Source organism: Balaenoptera physalus, assembly GCF_965194825.1.
Source record: "Balaenoptera physalus genome assembly, chromosome: 7".
Taxonomy (NCBI): Eukaryota; Metazoa; Chordata; class Mammalia; order Artiodactyla; family Balaenopteridae; genus Balaenoptera; species Balaenoptera physalus.
This window is the reverse complement of record NC_138886.1, coordinates 17681303-17693554: the sequence shown is the minus strand read 5'-3', so window position 1 is coordinate 17693554 and position 12252 is coordinate 17681303. Positions and strand designations below refer to the sequence as shown.

The 12252-nt window shown below is 47.1% G+C and overlaps 1 protein-coding gene across 3 annotated transcripts in view; it reads right to left on the bottom strand.

Moving 5' to 3' along the window:
• Positions 1-12252, bottom strand: part of ASTN2 (astrotactin 2) — an 897588-nt gene that overhangs the window by 230236 nt on the left and 655100 nt on the right. The gene's annotated exons all lie outside the window — the stretch shown is intronic.

Genomic DNA, 12252 nt, shown 5'->3' with positions numbered 1-12252 from the left:
GAGTGGTATATATCCAGCTGCCCACTTTATATTGCCAGTTGGCACGCCAACTGTGGGCTGGTGTGTTCAATGAAGATATCCCTTAGAAAACTTACACTCAGCATATTTAAGACAACTCAGCTCTCCAATACCTGCTGTTCGCTACTGTTCCATTTAAGGAACACAAGCATCAACTCGGGCATGTAGGCCGAAACTTTGGCACCATTTCTAATCACTTCCCTCACCTCTCACCTCCCACCTCCCACCTCCCACCATTCAATCATAGTTCTCATCCTGCTAGCAGCTTAATATTCTTCACATCCCTTTATTCTTTTCTTCATCCTCATAACTATGATAATTTAAGCTCCTACTAACCTTAAGTTTAGCTCTTGAAACACTGTTACAACTTCCTAACTGATCTTCTTAAATCTAATCTAGCATCCTATCTACTACACTTCCTCCCATCCCAAATCAAGCCCAATCCCACACCAGCCAGAGTCAGATTTAAAACGTAAGTGCTAATAATATTATATAAAACATTTAAATGACTTTAAAATGCTCCTGGTAAAAGGAAACATTCCTTAACACGGTCTACATATCCAGTGGGATTTTATTCCCACCTATTTATCTTTCTAGATTTCTCTCACCACTGCTTCCATCCCTCTCTAGGCCGTTTTAGTACTTGCTTTTCTGCTACCTAAAACACTTTCCCTCTCCCTACCCACCAATGTCTCCTAAATCTTAACCTCTTCCAGGTCTTCTGAGGTACCCTTCCTGATCCACTACACAGATTGAGTCAGGTGTCCACACCACCTTTTGTGTTTCTGCCTTTTAGCACTGACACATTGCATTGTGATTTCCTTGTTGCCTACCTCTCTCTAAGGCTAGACTGAGCTCTGTGAAGGCAGAGCGACTTTTAATTTACCGCTGCATCTGCAGCATCTAGCACGGGACCTGAAACAAAGCAGGCACTAAAGCAGTTGCTGGATAAAACCAGGGCAGGGGGTCAGCTTAGCTCATATGTTGATATACATGAACACTTTGGGTCACATTTAGCACCAGCTGATTATGCCACCTCCTGCTCCTCCCACCAGCTGCCTCGCTGAATCCCTGACTGTTAGTTGCAATAGAAAAACGGGATGTGGTTGAAAGCTGGGAGGAGTGGTTCCCTCAGATTTCACTTTCCTTAGAGAATCTTCTCAGCTATAAAATAATTAAAAGTTGTGCTCCCTTCTGCAAATTCAACCCAAACTTTGTCTTGGTGCAAAGTCACCAGTGCTTCCAAAGAAGGCTCAAAAAGATACCTTTGATTGTGTGGTATGTAAATGATATCTCAATAAAGCTGTTAACAAACAAAAAAGATGTACCTTTGAACACATGGTCCCTTGAATTGCCTCTCAACACACTTTCTTTGATGGGGAAGAGAGAAGAAGGAGCTAGTTCGAGTCCTAATCCTGTCACTAATGTACAATTCCTTTGAGCAAGTTGCTTATTCTCCCTGGGACTCCATTTCATTATCTATATTAATAGAGTTATTAAATTAAGGATTTTTTTCAGCTGTAAATGTCAGTGATTCTGGTGCCCCAGATCTTAGGGGTTCTTGAGCCAAGAGCTCCAAAAGGAGTCTTCCATCTCCCTGGACACCTGTGGAATGGGAGGGGACAGAAGTGCAGATCCCAAGGACCCTAAGGAGGCACCACTGGGGCACAGAGCTGGTGTGTCGGATGAAGACAGCCAAGGCCAGCTCCAACCCAATGGATCACTGGTCAAGTCCACCTCTAAGGCCTGCGTCAAAGCCTGCACCCTGACCCAGAGCCAAGGTGTTGCTAGGAAACAAGCATCTGGAGCCAGCGGGCCAACATCATGCAGGCTGGAATCATGTTGGTCTATCTGCCTCTTTTCTCACTCTTCCTGACCAAGTACTTCTAATTGCTTCAGGGGAAGAGAAAGGCCTCTCAGAGAGAACACACTTGTTGGAGTGCCCACTGTGGTTAAATAATAGTAAAAAGTAAATGGTGAGAGGACTGGAGCGAGAAAGGATGGAAGAAAGAGACGGCAAGAGAGAGTACCTTTTACCACCTGTGTACCTTTGGATTATATATCTTACTCACTCTGAGTCTCAGTTTCCCAGGCATAAAGATACCAGCTTTAGAGGATTGTTTGGAGGATTAAATGAGATCATGCATGTGAAGTGCCAGCGAATCTCCTGCCATATAGTGGTTCTCAGTGCATGGCTTTGGTTATTACAGGGGGGCAGTAGGGTATGTGGACTTTGGAGTCAGACAGTCCTGTGATAGAATCCTGCCTCTGCCTGTTACCAAGCCACATGACCTCGAGCACATGAGTTTTCTCGTTTAGAAGATAAGGATAATAACCTGGACCTCACAGGGATTTTACAAACACAGTGTGAGATCGTGTGATTAATTGTTTCATAGTAGAAATAGAAAACAAGTCAGTCATTGCTGCCCACTCCTCTGTCACCCAGCCCCCGCCCTCCCCCCAACACACCCCTACACATTCTTGGCCACTATAAGCTTGGTGTTCGGCTGTGCAAACACGGTCCCCTGTGCTCCACCGCTGGGCTCCAGGCTGTGCTTTCTGATAACTCTGCCTTCTATTCCCACCTCCAGGCTCAGGCAGGACTAAAATTCACAAGCTGGCAGATCAACAAGAGACAAACAGCCATGGTGTTAGAAGGTCTGGCAGGAAGAGGGCTTATATCTTAGGCTGCCGTAGTCAGGACTGGAAAGAGCTACATCATTATGCTTTTTGTTTAGTAATAAGCATCATCACTAACTTGATTGTGTCTCACAGTAATAAATGATAATACTAGCTAGCATTTCCTGAGCACTTCTTATATGTCAGGTGCAGCGATAATCACTTTACAACCATTGATGCTTTTAATTCTCATAACAATACTGTGAGGCAAGCATGATGAGGCCCATTTTAAAGATAAAAGGACTGAGGCTCAGAAAACCCTAAGTCACGTCTGGCAAATGGGACGGATGACTCACACACAGCTTGATTTTTATGTTGTTATTTGTTGAAAGGTAACCTCTGGTAAGGAGCGGGTAAGAATGACTGATTTCATGTTGAGTTCCTACTATGGGCCGATTAATCACATGATCTCATATCACCTTCATAACAACCCTGAAAGGTCCAGATGTTTTTCCAACGATTCCTCTGGTACCTCCCATACCGGTCCCTTGTTTTCATTTAATTTTAGGCATTTGGAGATTCAGCCTCTCCTATTTGTGAGAGTTCTCTGCTGTGGACAGAGCCAATGGCAGAGGCGCAAAGACATACAAAGCTCTAACAAAGAAGCCAATGGCAACCCTCAGGAATGCCGGAGGGGATTCGGGCACTATTGCTCCCAGCTGCTCTGGGAGGACTCAGCACCTGCCAGGCGGCCCCACACACCCAGCCTGCGTCTTGCCTGTGACATCCGTCTACACCTCCCTAGATGGCAACTGCCCTCACCCCCCAGGGCTCGGCTTAGACTCTTCTCCAGGGAAATTCCCAGCTCATCCCAGGTGGTTAGGGGCCCACCTCCCCACCTTGCCTCCTCCACCCCTGGCCCTACATGACACACACACACACACACACACACACACACACACACACACACACACGCACGCCTTATGCTTCCCTGGCGCAGCATGTATCCAAAGGGTCGTAATCATCTGTTCACCTGCTGAAAATCTTTCCCATTTGACTGTGAGCTCTTTGAGAGCAGAGAGCGTGTCTCATTCACTCACCTTGGCATCCTCAGCACCGGACACAGGCCCTGGCATATACTAGGGGCTCAGAGCACTGTTGTGGAAAGTTGGGGGCTGAGAAGGGACGAAGGGAACATGTGAGACAGGGGAGGGAAGGCGCCCTGTGGTGTGAATCTGTGGGTGAGGCTGCCCTCAGGGTGGAAAGTTCGACCTGCTAATAATGGCCTGGGAAGGCAAAAGCTTCCATCTGGGTATCTGTGTTCCCTCCAGACCATTTCGTTCTCAGAAGGGGGCTGAAGGCAGAGAGAAAACAAAATCCCCATATTCATCTCCAGGGAAATTCCACATCCTTAGAGCCAGACTGATGCGAGAGAAGGGTCCTATCTAAAATCCTGCTCCCTGAGTCCCTGTGAGACCTTCCTGGGAATGGGACTGTGAGAGAGGAACAAGTGTGGTCTGGCCCCAGTCTGAATAGAATCAAGGTAGCTACTTTACAAGAGTGTCAATCTCTGAATGCGTCCCCTAACTAGGACGATGGGGACAGTCTCCAGTGGTTCAGGAAATGCTGTTATTTGTGCATGTGTTTTTGTGTGTGCAGGAACTCTGAAATAAGAAAATGGGCACGCTGCCAGATGAATGGCTCCGTGATCTATGAGCATGTGGGGGGCTGTGGTGACTAGGAGTCTTTGAATTTGCTGTAGGTTTTCAGGTGAAGAAAGAGCAAATTATGCCTCTAGCTGGTTATTAAATTTCCCCCTTTGCAGCGGCAGGTCCTAATGGATTACCTAAACTGACCTCAACTTTCCCATCTGTAGAATGGGAATAGCTAACCTAGACGGGAATGGAAAACACCTTACACGTGAGTCACCATTTCTTACTCTCACATTCACGGCAGATACTGCTAAGCGATTCCACCCCACCAAGCCTGGTCCTGACCCAGAATCTCTTTCAGTGCATTATTCCAGGCAGCATTTCACTACCATTTGATCATAACTGACACATACAGGGAAACTCAGGTCTGGCTAGACGATTGCTAAGGCCTCTCTCAGCCCTGATGTTTTAGGGTTTGGCTTTACCTTATAACATTGCTCCTAAGTTATGCTAGAGAAGCACGTTGTGCAGAGGGGTGAATAAAGAGAGTACTTCCACCCCTGCCTGAGCCTGAGGGACTAAACTCTTGAGTCTCAGCTTTCCCCAGTTCTTTCAACTGTGGATGAGAGAGACAGAACAGGAAAGCAAACAGTTCCCCTGGGTCTGATGCCAACATCTGAAGAGGTTTCTGAGGCTGCTGTGATAGAGGTGGACAAGCGAGGTCTTTGTGCTTAAAGCGGCCTGCGTTCAAACCCCTGCTCTGCCAAGTTCCCTGGGGTGAACTCCCGTAAATCACCTCCCCCGTCTGAGCCTCAGTTTCCTCAAGCGTGAAATGCAGATAATGATGCCTACCTTACAGGCTGGTTGTGAGGAGTAAATTGGATGAAATAATGTATGTGGAAGTGCTTTGTGAGATGCGCTGTGCCGAGCACAAGCGGAGGATTATTATTCTTGGGATGTACCAATAGGAAAAATACTAGGGTGTTCCGTTCCAGATGGACTCAATCTAAACCGGGGGACAAATGCTTTTTTTTTTTTGGTAATTTCATCTGGTAGAAACAGCAGTCTCGTGGGCCTATTTGTATTTAATGAACCACATCCGGTATCGTCTTTTTGCATGGTTCTGAGGAGAAAATAAGTTGGCTGTCTCCTTTGGCGTGCTGCAGGCTCGAGAGTGTCCAGCTCATATTTAACGTCCTCCTGTCCTCTCCAAGAAAAAACACCAGCCCAGAGCTAGACCTATCCTACAAACAGCTGCACGGAGGCCAAGGGGCCAGGGGAGGGGCAAGGGATACTCAGACACCTCCCATCAGCACACTGGGACCTTGTCCAGGCTGAGACTTTAACCCAAGTGATAGTTAAGGAGTACAAGGCTCAACGTGACGGGAAGGCAGAGAGCATGGAGACAGATGGGGCTAAGGAGGTTGATGGGGACACAGCAGATCTGAGAGGGCCCTGAGGCCATGGGGAGGAGTTTGGAAATTAGCCTCAGGGCAATGACAAGGCACCCAGGAGTTTTCATGGAAGGAAGGGCATCATGGGATCTCCATTTTAGAGACATCCCATGATGCTTAATTTTTCACGTGGACTTGACTGGGCCATGAGGTGTCCAGATATTTGACCAAACACTATTCTGGATGTGTCTGTGAGGGTGTCAGTGAGGGTGTTTTCGGCAAAATAATCAGCAGCCTGAGTAAGGCAGATTGCTCTTTCTGATGTGGTGGGCCTCGTTCAATCAGTTGAAGGCCTGAGTAGAAACAAAGGCTGACCCTCCCATGAGGAAGATGGAGCTCCTCCTGCCTGAGTATCTGAGCTGGAATGTCCATCACTTCCTGCCTTTGGACTCGAACTGAAGCATCGGTTCTTCTTAGTTCTAGAGCCTGCCGGCCTTGGAACTGGATCTCATACCACTGGCTCTTTTGGATCTCCTGTTTGCTGAGATCTTAGCTTGGACCTTCTCAGCCTCCATAACCACATGAGCTAATTTCTAATAATAAATCTCTCTCTCTCTCTCTCTCTCTCTCTATATATATATATCTGGATATGTGTGTATATATACATACATACCTCTATAGATACAGAACCAGTTATATATAGCTTTCATATATATTATACATAACATAAATATCATATGAATATATATCATATATATGTTCATATCATATAGAATAAAGAGAATTTTATCTATCTACCCATCTATCCTGTTGGTTCTCTCTGGAGAACCCGGACTGATCCATGTCCTCAGGGCTGTGCAGCTGGATTGACGTGGGACAAGACTGGATGCAGGGAGACCAGGTAGGGGGCCAACGCTACAGTCCAGACAAGCCATGACGGTGGCAGCAGTGAGGTGGAAAGAAGTGGGCAATTTCAAAAGCTATTTGGTAATTAAAATTAATAAGACTTGGGACGGTTTGGAAATGGGGGGAGCGAGGGAGAGGGAGATGTTGAGGATTTCTAGGTTTGTGGCTCTGACTCTAAACAGATACAGGTGCTTTTCATCAGAACACTGGAAAAATTCTAGGCTGTGTGGGGCAGAGTTTGGGCAGGCAGAGAGCTACCGTGATAGCACATATCAGAGGAAAGCTTGGAGGCAGAAGTGTAAAGGGGGAGTCATCAGTGTAGGGATGGCAACAGACAGCATGGCTGAGAGTCCCCACAGAGACAACGGCAGTCCTGCAAAACCATATTGACTGGTTTGGCAGAGGAGAATAAGCCAGCAAAGGAGACAGAGAAGGAACAGTCAGGAAGGAAGGTGGGCAACCAGGAAGATCCGGTACCACGGAAGCAAACACAGACGGTGCCTCAAGCAGGAAGTGGTCAACTCCATCAAGTGCTAATGAACGGTCAAGCAAATGGGAACTGAAAACTGCCCCCAGATGATTTCACCGGGGAAGTAGACCAGTACCCATGCAGGTCTCAGCTCTGAGGTTGACTCCTGTCATGTCTGGTTGGCATCTATGAAGCAAGTTCCCTCAGGAAACTGAAAGCCCAGGAGAGTTCTCCAGCTCACATCAGCCCCTTGGCTACACCTGTCCTCACAAAAGGAAGTGACACTTGACTACATCTTTCCCTTCTCCTCCCCCTCCCCAACCCCTGAGCTGCCTTTCAAACAGCCAAAATTCCTTTAAAGAGTAATCTAGGAATGTTTCAGGTGACATTCAAAAGGGCATTGTAATTCAAATGGAAATGCAGAAATTCATTCCCTTGGACAGTCTTGGGAAATTATAATAGATAAAACATCTCTTAAAGGTGGCAACAGGCATTTATCTGTGGAGACATCTCTATGCTATACGCTCTCCCAATCTGAACTCAAGAGCAGTTCAACCTTCACATGGAGAATGTCCTTTTATCAGGGTCACCGAGTCTCTAAACTTGAAAAAGACATTAATCTCATACACTTTCTCTTCTACACTTTTTGTTTCTCCATTTCTCTTTGTGGATTTTGGTTTCCCTGTGTCTATCTCTCTTTGTTTTTCTGTCTCCTCCTATTTCTCTCAGTCAATCTCTCTCCGTCTCTCTCTGTCTCTGTCTCTCTCTGTCCCTGTCTCTGTCTCTCTCTCACACACACACAGAATGAACAATTCCTTTACATGCACACATCCTTTACCTTCCATAGTCACTTTCTCCGTGAAAAAGAAGCAACTGAAAATTCAGGAAAACTATCAGACTCGTAATTTCTGCATTCATCACTATCCCCTCTGAATAGAGAATGACAAGGGATAACAAAAGTGCAGGGTCACGGAGCCCTTTTGACACCTCCCTAGTAGAGCTCCAAGGCTCCCTCCCTCACTGGCTCCACCCCAGCAGACCCTCTCCACCTGAGTCCAGTCTACCCCCGTCCTTAGTGCTGAGTCAACTGACAAGAGAGCCGAGTAAAGTAGCAGCCATATCTCCCCCTGCCCCAATATATACACATGTGTACCTACACACACCTACACACACACATCTGGGATCACGGTTACCTGAGTGGATGCGGCAGCCATGGGTGGAGGGAGTGGATTGGACCAAGATAGTAATTAGATGCCTGGCTCAGTGGTAGGTAAATAAGTCCATCATTGATGTGTCTATGCTGCCATCGGATCCCGTATCTTGCATATGGGAAAGTAGATCTTAGAATGTGAACCGATTTGCCCAAGATCACACAGCTTGTAAGAGGGAAGCTGGGATCTGAACCAAGGTCCATCTGACTGCAAAACCTGTGTTTTATCTGCAAATGAGGAAGTCTTTATCCAAGATAGCCAGAAGAAGGGTAACTTTATACAGAGAGTCTTAATCATGATATAAGACTCATGTGTCAAGGTCATGGCTAGGAAGAATGTGTGAATATCAAGTCAAAGAGTGAAGTGAAGCCTCAACTGGGAGAAAAGTAGCTTCTCAAAATATAGGTGCATCAAGAAAACAGTAGCATATAGTGAAAATATAAAGCTGCGGCAAGAAACTAAAAACTTGACGTGGTGCTTGGAGCACGACCTGGGAGCAGAGGTGATGGTTAAAGGAACCTGACAGGCTGAACAGCTTCCAAGCTAATCATGCCTGGGCTGGAGCTTCTGGGGATGACTTAAGTTATTCTAGTTGCCTTCTAAGGTCCAGCTCTTCCTGGCTTTGGCTGGTACCATCTAATTGACCTGCCCAATGCTCCAGTCTCCTCTAGACTGGTGGAATGCCCATAATATCCACTTGGTGATAGGAAACCCCGCCTCCCTGCCTGGGTCTTTCTAGTCCTTCTTGGCATGCCCAGTGCACCTCCCTGGAATCATCATCAGAAGCTGGGTCTGTTGTTCAAGCTTTCATTTTGCCCTATTACAGGGAAACAATACAAAGGTGTGGACGACCACTCTCCCTTTCTGCAAAGAGCAGATACTGTTCATTGATCACAGCGTTCTTTCCCAGTGATCCCAGTGACCTTCATACGGTGGTCTAGAAAAGCTACACCCCAACTAATCAGAAGTGGTACATGAAACAAGTTACGGGCGATCGTATGACAGTGACTGGGTCCCCTACCACATGCCAGCCACCTGCCTTTCCCAGCCGCCTATCAATGGATTAAAAAAAAAAGTCTATCACAAGAATGACAAGCTGTTGGAAAGCTAATACAGGCTGGACCCACGTGAGGACAGCACCCATGTCTTGCCTACCGCAATGCCCCAGCATGTGGCGCGAGGTCTGCAGAGAAGAAGCACTTAGGAAGTACCAGTGAACCAGAGGTTAATGAATGACAAATGTGACTTTTTTCCCCCCATGGAATGCACACTCAGAAGCACTTAGGGGAATGAGAGTGAAATAAAACTCTCGTGGGAGATATTTTAATCAGGCACATTCACCCCAACCCCCTTGACTTTCCATGACTTCTACTGGCTGGATCACAACAGTGGCCAGAGCCCCACCATTAGTGAACCTGGAAAGGCTGGGACATTTGTTTCTAATGTCTGGGGACGCTGGATGTGGGCTCAGGTTGGAATTTAAACACCAGCTCATTCAGTAACAAACTGGGTGGCCCTGGTAAGCCCCCAAACTCTTTTAAGTTCAGATTTCCCTGCTCTAAGATAAGGGGTGAGTATTCGTGCCTTCTTTGCCTCAAGGGGTAGGTGGGAGGACCAAAGGAAGGCTGTGTGTAAACTGTGAAGGGCTGTACGATGTCCGTGGTTGTTATCCACACCCTGTTTGGTCTCTTCACAGCCTACTCTTTCAGCCTTGGTCTTTCCTACCAAGAAGAAACCACCATCTGGGTCTAAACATAGATTTCACAGAATCCTAGAGCACTCCACCCTCTACGCTTGCTGGGTTGAAAAGATATTTGCAGGGACTAGTGACACAGGTGCTTTTCAGGGAGAAATGAGGGCTGTGGCCACACATCAGCAAGAGCTGTGGCCAGGGCTACAGTCCTCAGCTGATGTCCATAACGTTCACTTCACGTTAAGCTACTGTTTTTTATGTACTTATTGTATGCGATGTGTTTTACCTGTATTATCTCATTTCATTCTCCCAAAAGCCTTGTAAGGAAATTACTATCTCTCACTTACCAAACAAGGAAACTGAAACTTAGAAGTTATTTTGCCTGAGGTTTCCTGGCAGGGATGTAAGAAGAGGTATCGACTTGAAATCCTGTCTGTCCCACTTCGACACTGTTCTAATCCGTCTTCTTCCCACAAGCTCTGCCCCAAGAGTGACCAGCTTCCAAACCCAGATTCATCCTGACCTGGTCCCCAGTGAGCCCTGGTTTCACAGATGTCAATGACACACAGTTGACATATAGATGTCAGTGACGCATAGGTGGCTGGGGAGAGAAGGGACACACACCAACTATCTCTGAGTCCAGAGTTCTTTCTGTCCCTCATGGGAAAATTCCCGGCGTCTCATCCACCCCGTCCCCATCATCACTTGCAAATTTAAAAAGTAAAACTATAGTGTTTGATGTACCATCCAGGTGGTCACATCAGGTAGAGAGAGAGAGGAAGAAACACACAGATCAGCCGGCCTCAGTGTATCCCTATGCTCTTCTGGCAGCGAGCACGGACGAGGGAAGAAAGAAAAGTGCCTTTGCCCTGGAAGCCCAGAAGGAAAAGCTTCTGTACCAAGTTCACTCAGCAAGTTTGTGGCAAACTTGAAGTTTCTCTGAGACTTGAAGGGGGTCCCCAGCTGCTGTTTCAGCATTCTGTCTGCCCTCCTCTCCATCTTACTTGCCATAGATTCCATGCATCCATTGTGTATAAGAAATAGCACTTTCTGGAGTGAAAAAGTCCAAGGCCTGGAAGCAGCCGAGGGTGGAGATGGGGTGGGATTCAGCATTAGCTCAGCGTCCCAGGCCCCAAATGCCGGACGAGGCAAATTGGTTCAGTGGCCACAGTGAGCGAAGGTTTTTATAAACATAACCTAATTGTATTACTTCAAAGTCCGGAAGCTTATTGCCCTGCTTAATGATGTGTCACCTTATTTATAGGGTAGCACAGTGAGACTTCTATTGATTTAATGCACTTCCTTAAAGACAGTCGTTGTCACAGCCATAAACCAGAGCTATTCCCAGACAACTCAATTATTCCCCTGCGCCTATAAACCCCCGTGCCCCAAACAGTCGCACACACGAGAAAGGGAGGGATGAGACCATGACAGGGTGGAGGGTGCAAAGGGAATTGTTCGGGAAAAGACAAAGGCCGGGGCTTCACCCAGCTGGGGATGAGGGGCAGCACGAGAAGAGCTAGACAGCGAGTGTGCAGCAACCCGCCCTGTCCTGGCTCTATCCAGAGGAGCGGTGTGACTCTGAGCAAGATTCCTCTTCCCTTTCAGCCTGAGTTTTCCCAGGTGTGCAATGGGAGTGCTGAGCCCAGTGAGACCTGTCAGGTCCCTGTGGCTCACACATTCTGTGGTTTTAGGAGTTACGGTCGATCTGGTTCTTGGAGATAGGATGGCTGGTCCATATGGAGAAGGTGCAAGCACGTTTTAACATTACTCCTCACCCTTTCCGTCGATCGATCGAGAGGCTTTCTTTTCAAATGAATTGATACTGATAGTAACAATGGTAACAGGAAGTGATCCTCACCCTGCTACGTGTGTCCGCGGGGCACCTGACTTGTTGGCTTATCTGAGACTCATCTTCTCATCTGTGAAATGGGGCTGTGACTACATGGACCTGTTATAATACATAATGCATGTATGCCACAGCTCCATCTTTCTCAAAATGCTACTGCATAAACCACCTTCCTTTCATGTAGGAGGGAGACAGGAATGGCTAAAGTACCCATTTCACAGGAAGGGAAAACTGAGGTGGGAAGGGAATAGATTTCCCAAGGGGAGTGGCACAGACTGGTCTCCCGCGTCTGGGAAATTCCAATTCTGATAATAGCTGAGAATCGGAGGGAAATAAGATCTGCTGACCCTCCCTGAGGATAAAATTCTCTCCATGGCAGAGACTTGAAACTGTCCCCCAGACAGGAGGTGATCGCTCCCAAAGGAGCCAGAGCTCTTCTTG